This window comes from Dipodomys ordii, unplaced genomic scaffold, assembly GCF_000151885.1.
Source record: "Dipodomys ordii isolate 6190 unplaced genomic scaffold, Dord_2.0 Scaffold125, whole genome shotgun sequence".
NCBI classification, from domain to species: domain Eukaryota; kingdom Metazoa; phylum Chordata; class Mammalia; order Rodentia; family Heteromyidae; genus Dipodomys; species Dipodomys ordii.
Window position 1 is genome coordinate 3,056,051 of NW_012267341.1, and position 14,108 is coordinate 3,070,158.

The 14,108-nt window shown below is 48.7% G+C and overlaps 1 protein-coding gene across 1 annotated transcript in view; it reads right to left on the minus strand.

The window, feature by feature from the left end:
- Tspan18 (tetraspanin 18) overlaps window positions 1–13,395 on the minus strand; it is a 131,455-nt gene extending 118,060 nt beyond the window's left edge. The window contains exon 1 of the mRNA XM_013029976.1: window positions 13,354–13,395. The gene's annotated coding sequence lies outside the window, so the exon portion shown is untranslated. The remainder of the gene's footprint in view (window positions 1–13,353) is intronic.
- Between the last annotated feature and the right edge of the window lie 713 nt (window positions 13,396–14,108).

A 14,108-nucleotide genomic window follows, 5' to 3' on the forward strand; every position in this document is an offset into this window, starting at 1 on the left:
GCAGAGGGGCTTCCTTATCACTCCAACTAAAGGTGGCCTGTATCATCTCTCATCTGACACCTCCTACCCACCCCTCCCACCAGACAGCCAGATCTCATCAGTAAACAGCGAAGGGTTCAGACTGGTATGTATAACCTTAGCACTGGTGACTCCATTTTGATTGGCCCTGTTGGGGTCTGGTGCAGAAGCAGAGACCAAAACAATGGCCTTTCTTAGACTGTACTTAACAACAGGGAACACATGTACTTTTGCATGCTCACACGCACACGTGCATGCACACACACGCGCATGCACGCACACACATATATACACACACAGGAAAAAAAAGGCGAATGTATGTCATTACAAAGTTGGCATATCTATGACATTTACAATCAGAAAAAGGGAAGGGCTTATAAATATTATTGCTAAATTGAAAAGCATACTCTTCTCTAAGATTCTTCAAACTAATAGCCGATATAAATTCCTTGCTCCCACCAGGCAAGTATCTTTTGGCCATTTTGGAAATTGAATTCTGGGCCTCATGCCTGTCTCATTCTATTACTTGAGCCACTTCTCCAGTCCTTTTGTTTGTGAGATACAGTCTTGCTAACGTTTCGCCCAGGTCCTATCCTCCTATCTCTGCCCTCTATAGATTGATGGGTATTTGTCACTATACCCAGCTTGTTCTTCTTCAGAAGACTTTTTGCTGGTGTTTTGCCCAGGCTGCCTATAGAGTATGAGTGTGTGTGTGTGCGCGCGCACGCGTGCGCAAGCGTGCACGCGTGTATATTGTGCCTCCTATCTCTGCCTCCCAAGAAGCAGCGATTACAGGTGTGTGCTACTGCTTTTTTTTTTTTGTCGGTCATGGACTTGAACTCAGGACCAGGGCACTATCCCCGAGCTTTTTTGCTCAAGGCTAGTACTCTACCACTTTGAGCTACAGCACCAATTTCAGTTTTCTTGCTTTGAACTGCCATCCTCAAATCTCAGCCTCCTGAGTAGATAGGATTACAGGTGTGAGCCACAGCCACTGGGCTCTATCAGACACTTTCTAAGCATTTACAGGATGGATACTTGCATTAGGTCTTCTCTCCCCACTGTGAGATACATAGTTCCCCTCTCCAATCTTCACATGTGGAAATAGGAGCAAGCACAGGCAATTATTCCTCCAAGCAGAGAACTTGGAGCCCCGGAGCCTACTTCTCACCCACCCTACCAGATGCCTGCTGCCTCCCAAGTGGAGAAGGAAGAATAAACACATATGCTGGCTGCCAGGGTCAGGCTCACAGAAGACAGAATCCCCCACCTACTCCCAGAACACAGAGCACGCCAGAAGCCAGGCAGCCTGGAATTGCATTCACATGTGTCTCTATCATGGCAAGCAGACCTCAGTCTTCTCCACTGTTGCCACAGAGACAGAAGACACACCATAGATGACCAGCAGTGAATGTCCCAGGAACCTTTCCACCTGCTCAGACCACGCTGCTGCACAGATGAATAGCTCACACTGCCTCTCTGTGCCCACACTAAAGAGCCCGCTGATACCTGCATCATAAAGCAAAGGACATGAGCTGGGGAGTTTATGCCTGCAATTCTAGCTACTTGAGGAGCTGAGATCTGAGGATCATGGTTGAAACCAGTCTGGACAGAAAAGGCTATGAGACTCTTATTTCCAATTAACCAGCCAGAAGCCAGAAAAGGAGGTTTGGCCCAAGTGGTTGAGGGCTACCCTTGAAGAAGAAAAAAGCAAAGTGCCAAGTGAGAATGCAAGGCCTAAGTTCAAGGCCCAGTCCCAGCACAAAAAAATAAATAGAAGCTAGAGCAGGAAGGAGGAGGGAGGGAAAGAGAGATTAGGAGTTGGACTGTTAAGGACTGCTCCCCTGCAGCCAAGTAGTGGCCCCGTGCCTTGGAAATGGCCCAGGCCCAGAAACCAGGAGCTCTGCTGCTAACTCACCATGTGGCCTTGGCCAAGACCATATGTCTCTCCGAGGCACATTACCTGTTTGCTGAATTGTTTTACCTGGGGCAGGTATGGGGTCCTGGCCAGAGCCCCTCATCTACTGATTCTCACAAAGTTGTCCCTTCAGTGGATCACTGCTGGCTAACGTCAGGTAGAAATTAAGCTTTTGAGAAGGAAGCCTGATCCCCAAGACTAAACTGGGGTGAGTCTGCAGGGGAGGGGGGAATGGATATTAGACATGGGGAGAGATGCTACATTCACACAGAATTCTCCAGCATCATGGGTTCACTCTGGTCACAATGTTTATTTATTTTGTGAAATATATATATATATATATATATATATATATATATATATATATATATATGCACACACACACACACACACACATATATTCTAAGGTCTCCAAACACCTGCAGATTCAGACAGGATTATTTGGGTAAATATCATGTTTCAAAAGTTCCCAAACAGGGAGGCACCAGAATGGAGAGAGGAAGCCTGGCATTGGTGGCTCAAGCCTTAATCCTAGATACTAAAGAGGCTGAGATCTGAGGATCACAGTTCAAAGCCACCCCAGGCAGGAAAGTCTGTGAGATTCTTATCTCCCATAAACCACTAGAAAACCAGAAGTGGCGCTGTGGCTCAAGTGGTAGAGCATTTGCCTTGAGCTGAAGAGCTGAGGGACAACGCCCAGGCCCAGAGTTCAAGCCCCATGACCAAAAAAAAGGAGAAAAAGAAGGAGGAGGAGGAGGAGGAGGAGGAGATGATGATGACGACGATGACGAAGAAAAAGAAGAAGACGAGGAAGAATGGAGGAATGGAGGGAGGGTGAACAAAAGCAGCCATTAGATTCAATGTACATTACATAAAAATGGAATAATGTACCTTAAGGGTAGAGATGAGCAGAAAAAAATGGGGGAGAACAATGGAAAGGGTGACACTGACCAAGAAGCACTGCACTCTTAATCTGACTAACGGAATTTTAAACTCTTGTACAACTACTAAGTAATAATGATAATAATAATAATAATGTTTCCAAATAAAAAGTTTCATTTTCCTTGCTTTACCAATACTGTACTTATCAGGCCTTTATCTATGACTATGAAGAAGACAGAGGAGAAAGTAATTCAGCAATGCCAGCTGCTAAGTAAGTGTCAACATTGAGAGCTGTGTCTCTAGGTGACTAATTAACAGTGACGATAAGAAAGGCAAATGAACAGCATGCTGGTGAAGACCATCCCCGCAGATTCCAAAGCGAGTTACAACACCTTCTGGATCTCAGTGGCATTGTCTGCCAGCCCAGTGGTTTTCAAAAAGGGTTCCCCAGGAGCTCCTCAGGGACGCTAAAGTATCTCCCAAAACAGCTTCTTTGTGCGTGAATTCAGCTGGACATTCCATATGGGACTGGCTTTCAACTCTGTGGCTACAAGTAAAATCAAACACCACCAGACACAGTTACACCAGGAATGTTGAAGACATTCTGATGGCCAGAGGGCTTTCTACAGAGGCATCATAGGGACCCATGTCCGTGTGTCCTGGGGTTGAGTTTCTGTCCCATCTGGGTCAGGCAGCAGGCCCACCACCTCAAGGAGGGAAGGTTCTGAGATGAAGCAGGGAGCCACAGTGACAGATGACACTGGAGAAGCACTTACAAGGCCCCAGACACAGCACCTCCTTCCGTCAGTCCCATGGCTGCCTTAAGGAATAGGTTCTGGGTTTCTCTCCATTTTGCCAAAGGAGACACTGATCTTCAGAGAAGTTGAGTGTCTTTTCCAGGGTCTTTTCCGGAGAGCCACAGGACACTGGAAGAGCTCTTGAGCTCCAGCTGCTCCTTCTCTATTTTACACAGGGTTTAGGACAGTCTTAAAAGGGGAGGGACCACTATGAATTTGTAGCAGAGCAGAACCAAAACTTAGTGTCTTACTACTTCAGCTCGGCCCCAGCGGGCCACTCAGAGCTGCATAGTTTACTGGTCAACAGCTCCACTCAAGAATGAGACAGCAGACGGGCGTGGCTCAAGTAGTAAAGTGCTTGTCTGGCAAGCACAAGGCCCTGAGCTCAATCCCAGTACAGTCAAAATAAAACAAAAAATACTTCAGGGGCTAGCATGGTAGGGCATAAGTATAATCTCAATTACCCAGGAGGCAAAAGCTGGAAGATTAAGGTCCAAAGCTGCTCCAGACAGAAGCATGAGGCCCTATTTGAAAACCGGCAAAAAGGGCTGGAGGTGTGGGTCAGGTGGTAGAGAGCCTGTCTGGCAAGTACAAAGTTCTGAGTTTAATCCTCAGTACTGAAAACCAACAGAAAAGAATGGTGTGCCCAAATTTATACCCAGATACCCCTCTGACACACACCTCTGACACAGTCCTGCTGCGCCTCCGTTTACCATCTCAAAGATGCCAATAATACCTGCAACTTATCCTGTCAGGCACTTGCAAGGATTCAACAGGCAGAAAGTTCTTATAAGATCCAATTTTCTTTATCCCTGGAACTTTGTAGGGAGGAAGGGATACACCAGAATGGAGTGATGCATTTGTCAATCTGTGCAGGAAACCAGGATCTGTCTTAATTTCCATTACCACCACCACCACCCCCTTCACAGCAAACATGAACACTGCCTCTGTTTCCCCACTGACTCCAGCTGAGACATCAAAAGGAAGAAGAATGGGCATGAGAGATCACATCTCAAGACAAGTCACTACCTGGACCCCCACCCCCACACACACACACACACCTCAAATTGTCTCTTGTCCAGCACGGGATGAAATGATGTGTCTTCAGTAGCAAACACCATTCCAGGCTGGCACACAGCCTGCCTAATGAGATCAAATCCACCCACTGGCAAAGTCTCAGAGCAGAACATACCCAAAGGGCCGTACCTCCGCTCCGCTGAGACACCACACAGAAAAGTGGTGATCTTTCCAAATGGAAATCAGTAGCTCTGCCTCCCTCAAGAGCAAGGAAACCAAGGCTCAGAGAGGTTGAATGATGGACAGCAGCCAGAGAGCCAGTTGGTTAAAAGGGACAAGGAGAGAACCTCACAACTCTACACAGGGAAGGAGGTTAGGTCAAGTAAGAGCATGGCCCAGTACATGGGAATAGGTGGGGGTGTGGGGGTGGTAGATGTACCATTGAGAACCAGAATTGGGGCAGGGGAGGAATCTGCACTTCAATAAGAAGTGAGGAGATTAACTAAGCAAGAGGGATATGAGTGACTGAGGGAGAAGAAATCCAAGTGCTCTGGGAAAGGGGTAGGGAGAGAGGGAGGCAGGGAAGGAGGGGGAGGGGAAGGAGGGAGGGAAGGAGGGGAAAGGGAGGGAAAGACAAGGGAGGAAGGAAAAGCATTTGGGCCATTGTCAAATTCCCACAGTAGAATAAATCAAAACAGATTGTTCTGAGGCAAGGAGGCTGTTCCAACCACATCCTTTCTACCTCAGCTCAACCACGCCTCCCCCAACCCAGTCCTAAGAGCAACAACAATGCTTTCTGGCTTGTGGTCCAAGCGTGGGTTCTGGAGCAGGAGCAGCAATCCTGTGCACCCATTTTCCAGATGAAGCTACCGAGGCTGAGGGAAGGTCATGGGGCCCCCACATCTCCCTGCTCCCCTGACGGCTCCCCACAGTGCTATGTCCTGAAGGACCATCTCCTAGAGGCAGGGCTGCTCCTGGTCACAGTGGGCTGGAAGGGAAGGGAAGGTGCCAGGGGGTTGGGCCACCCCAGAAGCTTCTGTACCACAGAAGGTACAGCAGAAGCTCACCTGCATGGTTACTGGGCACCGTGGTCCGCTCACCTTCGACATCCCTAGCCAGGATCTGCCCTTGGGTGCCCCTGGGCCTGGGTACCCAGGGCTGGACCAAGGAGGTGGATGCAGCCAGGGATCAGACAATGGGTTTTCTATCTCCCACCCCAACAGTGGCAAAGCAAAGGCCACGTCTAATGGCTGCTTCCTGGCAATAGTCTCCCCAACAACGAGCAGGAGGGGCCCCCCAGGTACCCTGGGGAAGACGGGCAAGTATAACTCAGCTGAGCACCACAGGCATGCTGTGTAAATGCCACAGATATGCTGAGACTGCTCAGTGTTAGAGAGAAGTGGGGCCTGGAAATCAGTAGCTCCCTGCAGGCTCACGGGGTCTGTCTTTTATAGCAGCCCTACATCTGATTGGGTCCCCCTCACCCCAAGGGGAACTGGATGGGGGTTACTTGTCCCCACTGCCACTCTGTTCCAGGGTCTGCTCTGGGGTCATCATGAACTCTGCCTTTATCAGTGCCATTATCTTGATTTCCCAGCTTCTTGGGAAAGAAGAGAGGGTGTTCACTACCCAGGGTCTCCAAGAAGAAGAGGGGTGCCACTCCTACAGGGTGTGTGGGGTTGCTGTCTCTCCCTGTTTCCCTAATCTCTCTCCCTTTGCCTGTTCCTCATCCCTATGTTATCCTCCAACAAACACCCTGCAGCTAGCTAGCTAGGCATCAGTGGCTCCTGCCTATAATCCTACTCAGGAGGCTGAGATCTGAGGACTGTGGTTTGAGGCCAGCCTTGACAGACAAATCCTCAAAATTCTTACCTCCAATTAATCAGCAAAAAGGCCAAAACTGGAGGTATGGGCTCAAGTAGTGGAACTCTAGCCTTGATAGGCTCCACATGAAAGGGGGCAGCCACTGCGCTCACATATGGGTCCAGACTGGCAGAGCCTCCCATTAATCAGGAAACACAGAACCCACCCTACCTCATGCGCATCTCTCCCTTCTCAACTGATTTGACTCAGCTGTGCTTTCTGTATTTCTTTAAAGGCCTCTTCCATGTGAAGTGCAACAGAGAGAAAAAGCACCTGGGTCTGAAATGCCACAGGTGCACATGTGGCTACAATCCACACCTACTCATCCAACCAGCAGTAAACCAGCAGTACACTGGTAGGCACCCAGGACTCCCCACCTCCTACCTCCCCACCTCTTCCAGACTCCCCCGCCCCCACCCATTCCTTGCCCACAAGGAATCACTGTTTCTACATTCACACTGTGGGTTCACTTTCCTGACTTTCAACTCTGTATACAGAGAATCAGGTGGTGCACACTTGTCCATGTCTGGCATCTCTTCATGTTCGACACATATGCAGGTGCCCAGAGACCTCTGGCTGCAGTCACAGCATTCACTCATTCTCATGGCCGCATCACACTCCCCTGCGTAACTCCACAGCTTCTTTATGTCCTGCTGTCTATGGACACTGGGTTGGCCCAGCTGTTGCCTGCCGCAGATAACTAAGCTGGACATTCTCACTGTGCCTTTTGCGGAGCACATCTGGGCACTTCAGCTGGGGTATACACCAAAGAGCGGAATTGCACACGGATGCCAGGCTTGAGTTTCACTTCCCACCAAGTCAGTGCCTGGTTGATGTTAGGTGGGAAACATTGTGTGTGCTAAACAAGATACCGGGGCAAGCCTAGGTGTTTGCAGCTCAGGCCTGTAATCTTAGCTACTCTGGAAGCTAAGATCTGAGGACCGTCATTTGAAGCCAGTCTGGGCAGATAAGGCCGTGAGACTCTTATCTCTAATTAACCAACAAAAAGCCAGGAGTGGAGCCAAGGCTCAAAGTGATAGGTGGATAACCTGCCTTGAGCAGGGGAAAACCCCTAGGCCCTGAGTTAAAGCCTACAATTGGCAAACCAAAACAAACAAATGAACAATAACAACAACAACAAAAAAAAAAAAACACAAAACACCTGGGCAGCTAGATGAGGCCTGTGAGCCACCATGCACCTTTGGCCAATGTACCTCATTTTTTTTTGTCACTATCCAGAATTCTTGAGGATTCACTGATGACCCACAAAGTCAACAGTCCGGTGGGGCAAACTCCAGGACCCCACTTCCTAATGAGGACCAAATGGAGGCCTAATCAGGCTGTCAGTGGCTGTGCCTAATGTTTTCTGCCAGAATAAATTATATCAAAATCATCTGAACAATCTCTTTAACACCACCCCTGCACATGCACACAATAGAGCAGTCGGACTCTGTAGTACCCACCAGACCTTCTGAGAAAGGAAGAGATCCAGCAAGACTGTTTTGAAATCTGAACATCTCCTTAGGTCACACAGCACCCAGGTAGCCAAATCCCTAGTAACTTCCCAGCACTTTCCAGTCATTTTAAATCCACCCACTAGCACTGTGTACCCTCCTCTAACCATGCCAGGCATCAATAATTGATCTTGGCACTCCTTCCTGCTGAACCTGGATAAACAGCACATCTGCCCATCACTGGGCTCAAGGCAGGCCCTACTAATAAATCATCACTGGCATTTGAGATGAAAAGGATGTGCCAGTCAGGTCTTCCAGCTGCATCCTGCTACTCCTGATGGTCAGCACTAGTCCCTGAACTCTTGGCTTCTTTTCTCTACTGTCTTAGAGTTCTGAAACCCAGAATGAATGTCAGAGACAGAGAATGAACCAACTTAAGCTTGGCCTGCTCTCCAGCTTATTACATTCTATTCCCCATGCCAACTTGTGAACTGAGCTGTGAAGACAATTTGTCTCCACCCTGGTGTGGTTTTGTTTAGGGTCCCTCTTCTCCAGCCTGGGTTTTGCAGAAGGCAAATAGCCCCAGAGAGATCTATGCTTTACCCAAAGTCACCCAGGCAAGCTCTGGGCAGTGCGAAACTTAAACTATGTCCCCATTTCTAATCCATCTATCCTCTCTATAGAGTTTCTCCCAACCAATTAGGAACCCCTGGAAAAGCCAAAAACATGATGGGAACCTCATTCATCTCAAGCCAAACACATCTGTTTCCCTTCTTCCCTGCTAAGCAGTAAACAGCAGAGACAGAGCCTGGGTTGGCTACAGGCGAGGCTCCCAGCTCAGAGATGAGCCCACATCCCAGAGCAGACAGGGGCCCTTCTCATGTTGATCCCTGGGCTCTAAGAAAGAGATTTTCCCTAATGCAGCTGAGATTGGTGATCTGACATCTCTAGAAATTGCCCTTTTCCAAAGTGATAATGCACCCTGCCCCGGAGGAGACCCGGCAGGGTGTTTGCAGCCGCCCGGAGGCCTGTTGTCTCCCACTTCCCGTCTCTATTAATGTTAGCAGACGAACTCACCGCATATTTTGCTGTAAATGAAAACCAAGCAAACTCATTTTCTCCTCTCCATCAGACCAGATGGTTCCTTCTTGATCTTTTCCCCCTCACTTGGGCTAGAAATTATTTTTCTTAAAAAAAAAAAATTTTTTTTTGAAAAACTAAAACTTTCCTAACATCTGCAAGGCTGCCTTTTTGAGATCATTTTTTAGACAAACATACCCCAAAATGGGTCCTGGGATTGTGTTACAATGGCATTTCCTCTCTCAAAAGCAGCTTCGCCTTTAATTCAATCTTTTCCTTCTAAGGAGGGAGCAGGAGGCCAGGGGATAAGGAAAAAAAAGCACCATTGGCCTGTCTGTCCATGACAGGAGATAATGCAGGACTCCCAAGATGCGGCAGGCTTGAAGGATCTTCCTCTTGTCCCCTCCTCCCCAACCAGAGGTGACTTAACAGGCGTGTTGGGAAAAGATTCCAACGACAACTCAAACATGCGAACTCCTGTTCCCAGGGAGGCCCTGCCCACCGCACCCAATACCCCAGCCCTCCTGTCCTCAGCTACACCCTTTTCCCAGCCACCTGCCCTGCTGTCAGCTCATTTCACATAGAAGCAAAGAGAAGCACCAAAGGCAGCCAGCCAGTTCAGGATGGCACCAATCAGAGAGTGATGGCACTGGATTCCAATGTCCCCCAAGCCACGCCAAGAGTGAGGAAGGGGTCCCAAGCACCTGACACCAGGGAGATGCTTGAGATGAGGTCAGCCCAAGAAACAAACATGCAAAGAGATTTATGGTGGGCATGGCTGAGGGTGAGGCCAGAAAGGGCAGTCAGTCATACACTGGTGACTGGACAGCACCTGAAGCATCCACAGCCCCCGGTCTACAGTGAGAGCAGTGGAATAAAGAGGAGCCAGGCCCCAGTGGCTCACACCTGTGATCCTAACAACTCAGGAGGCAGAGATCTGACGATCACGGATAAAAAGGCTCTAACACTCCATCTGGATAATAACCAGCAAAAAAGCCCAGTTGAAAGTGTGGTTCAAGTGGCTAAGCAAGCTTGAGGCCTTAAGTTCAAAACTCAGTGGAAGGAAGGAAGGAAAGAAGGAAGGGAGGAAGGAAGGGAGGGAGGGAAGGAGGGAGAGAAGGAGGGAGGAGGGAGGGAAGAGAGGAGGGAGGGAGGGAGGGAGGGAGGGAGGGAAGGAAGGAAGGAAGGAAGGAGGGGAGGGATAGAAGCAGCAGCAACCACTTCTGCCTCCAACAGATTAACCCATCTGGCTTTTCCTATCCCTTCCTACCAACCTTTAAAAACTCTGCATCTCAGATTCTACTCTGAGAAATGGGGATATAAAACCCTGCATCCCTAGCCATCCATGAAGAGCACTGTATGAACAGGCCCATGGTCACAGGAAAGCTGTTGTGCAGAGTAGAGAGAGGAGAGGTCACCCATGTCCCATACCAGGTTAGGAACTTGACCCTGTCTTTGCTGCTCCTTCTTTTCTGAGGAGGAGAGAGTCTTGGATGGGATGAAGAACCTGCCACAGGTCAGGCAGCTGGTGAGAGACAGAGCTGGGTTTGAACTCTATGTGTACGAACCAAAGCTAGAACTTGCCTCACTTGCTCAAGGCCCTTGGTTTGAGCTGCCCTTGAAACTTTTTTCCATAAGAAGCTGAATGTGAATCCTTCTCTGTGGTCACCAGCAGACATGCATAAACACACTCTCTCTCACTCACACACACACACACACACACACACCACATACCACACACCACACACACACACACACAAAACAAACTTTATTTCACTACATTATTATCATTGTAATTATTTTGCCAAACAGATTCTGCCAGTGAGGTCTTCCCCACCCCCGGCCTCCCTCCCCTCCGCCATCTCAAACAGGTTTGAATAGATTTTTTTATGAGTGCTTGGGCTACTTAGAAACAAAAAAATTGCCCGTTATTTAAATTCAATTACATAGCAACCACTGTTTAAAAAGAATATTTTTATTTGAGCTCATTGTGTAGCAAATCATCAGACACATTCTTTCTTCAAACTACTTTGAGAACGAAAAAATTATCAAATGAAAGGGAGGAAATGTTATGCATATCATCCCAGCTATTGAAAAACCAAGCCGACATGAAGTGTCCTCTGTCCCCTTCATTGATTTAAACAACACCCCCACTTGGAGCCAAACCCCTGCCTGGGCTTGGAGAGTATTTTTCTCTGGGGATCTGAGCCTTTAGGGACTCTGAGTGGAGGCCCAGGGACTCTGGAGTTAAAAGCAGAACTCTAGACCCCATCAGCACCCCCCTCTCTATTGACACGGAAGAGAGATCATAAGCTCAGAGGGCACGGGATCTGATCCCAGGCTCTGGGACTCAGGACTCCGAAGCCAGTGCTCCCTGTCACATCTGCTGAGAAATGGCACAGGACAGTCATCTGCAAGGAGTTGGTGCTATAGTCATCACGTCCCCTGGTCCTACCAGGGCTCCCAGGATGCCATAGGTCTCTAGAAACAGAACAGGAAACAGGCAAAAAGCCTTTGTGTTCCAGCAGTGCCTGGGGACCTCCACCTGGCTGTGCCCTGTCCTCTTGCAACACAGGTAGGGTAGGGGTGCCTCACAGATTACTGTTTGCCTTGGCTCCACAGCTTGCTTTCCCAGCAAAGAAGATTCTAGAGAGCCCGGCACTGGTGGCTCATGCCTGTAATCCTCGTTCCTCGGGAGGCTGAGACCTGCAGTTTGAAGCCAGCCCAGGCAGAAAAGTTGGTGAGACTTCTGTTCTCTAATAAACCAGAATAACATTTTAAAAAAAACCTGGATGTGAAGCTGTGGCTCAAATGATAGTGTTAGCCTTAAGTAAAAAGCTGAGGGACAATGCCCAGGCCCTGAGTTATAGCTCCAGGAAAGGTGCACATGCATGTGTACACACACACACACACACACACACAGATTCCAGAAAATAGAACACAACAATCCACTGGAGAGGAGTAGAAACAGCCCTCAATCCTCAAGCTCTACTTGACAATGCTCCCCACAGAGGCTCAAAATTTCTTCCAGGACCCCTTGTAGCTCCAACCCCTGGATCTTAAGAGGCCAGGCAGAAGATAGGAAGAGACAGGAGAATGCCAAGCCATGAGAGACAGAAGACCCTGACTCCACATCTCAGTCCACAGCTGTTCATGCAGTAGAAAGCTGGGCACCTGCAATAAACAGGTGGACAGGGAGTGGGCACTCATTATAAGTAGCAGACAGGTCCACCCAGGACCCCTCACTCCCTCATCCACCACTGTCTCTTGATTAGAGGTAGGATAGAAGTATCTGGAAGCTGATACCTTTGGGGAAACTTTAGCCAGTGAGACAGAAGTTGGTGACTACAACCCAAGCTCTGCCCCTGCTGTCAGAATGGCAGGGATGGGCCAGGAACAGTGGCCAGAATTGTCCCCAGGGGGGTTGAGCACCAGCTGTTCACAGCAGACAACGCATCTCTTTCCCACAGGTAAACTAACTGCACTCAAATCCCAGCTCTGTCTGGGTCTGCTGTTGAAATGCAGAAGTAAGAGGAGGCAGTGTAGAGTTAATACTGAAGTAGTGAGACACTCTAGGTACAAAATGGCATGTGGAATGTGAAATAATTAGAAAAAAAAACAAAACAACAACAATAAATCCTCCTGGTCCCTGGTGCTGGTGGCTTGCACCTGCAAACCTAGCTACTCAGGAGGCTGAGATCTGGGGATCACGGTTCAAAGCCAGCCTGGGCAGGAAAGTCCATGAGACTCTTATTTCCAATAAACTACCAAAAAAAGCCAGCAGTAGAGCTAGAGCTCAAGAAGTAGAATGCTAACTTTAAGCAAAAAAGCTCAGGGACAGTGCCCAGAGTTCAAGCCCCAAGATTGGCACTCAAGACAAACAAAAAACAAAACACCTTCCCTGTCAACAAGGTAAGTCATCTATGGATGCATCAACAGAGGTCATCAGCCAAGGCTGCCTGGGCTTTGAACCCATTGACTGTATAGACAAGCTACTTGACTCCCTGCCTTCCCCCACCCCCACCCCCATGGCAGGCTGTCCCATCTGCTGGCTTAGATCTGAGCCCTCCGGTGAGCCTAATGCATGGGCTCTAGAGCTGCAGAGACACCCAGCCCTGACCCTGGGGAAACAGAACCTAGATTTTTGCAGGTTGAAGGCAAACCCAGCCCAAATACCAAACAAGGTCAATTCATCGGGACTCCAGAGAAAACACTCATCAAGCACCTCAGAAAAACTTGGAAGAATATAAATGGTACCTCTCATTTCATCCTTTCCAACACCTGTGTCTCGAAAACAGTGCAATAAATGGGTTGTAATGCTTACATGTATCTGTTTCCTGTACTCAGCCTGGACAGCCAGTGCCTTCCAAGCCTGGGGAGAGAGCAGGAGGATGGGTGACAAAACCTGGCAAATGTTCGGCTGCCCACAAAGAGCACTTGGCTGCACATATCCCTGTCTTCCAGCACTCTGAACCAGGCCACAAGGGGTTTACTGAAAAGAAGACTAAAGCATCTGGGGTGGAAGGGGTGGGGGAAGAGTTGTAGAATTGATGAATTGGACAAACGACTCACCCTGTTTCTTGTTTAAATTGGTTTCTTTGGATACAAAACAGGGGGCAAACATAAACTGGGCATCAGTTGTAAATGCCTACTATAATCCTAGCTACTCAGGAGGCTGAGATCTGAAGACTGAGCTTCAGAGCTAGCCCAGGCAAAAAAGTCTGTGAGACTCTTACCTCCAATTAAACAACAACAAGAAAAAAAGCCAGAAGTGGAGCTATGACTCAAGTGGTAGAGCAAGAGACCTTGATCAAAAAAGCCAAGTGGAAGCAGGGCACTGGTGGCTCACGCCTGTAATCCTAGCTACTCAGGAGGCTGAGATCTGAGGATGGAGGTTCAAAGCCAGCCCGGGCAGGAAAGTCTGTGAGACTATCTCCAATAAACCATTCAGAAAAACGGAAGTGGCACTGTGGCTCAGGTGGCAGAACAGTAGCCTTGCACTGAAGAGCTCAGGGACAGCGCCCAGGCCCAGAGTTCAAGCCCCACGACCGACCAAAAATTGAAAAGCCAAGTGAGGCT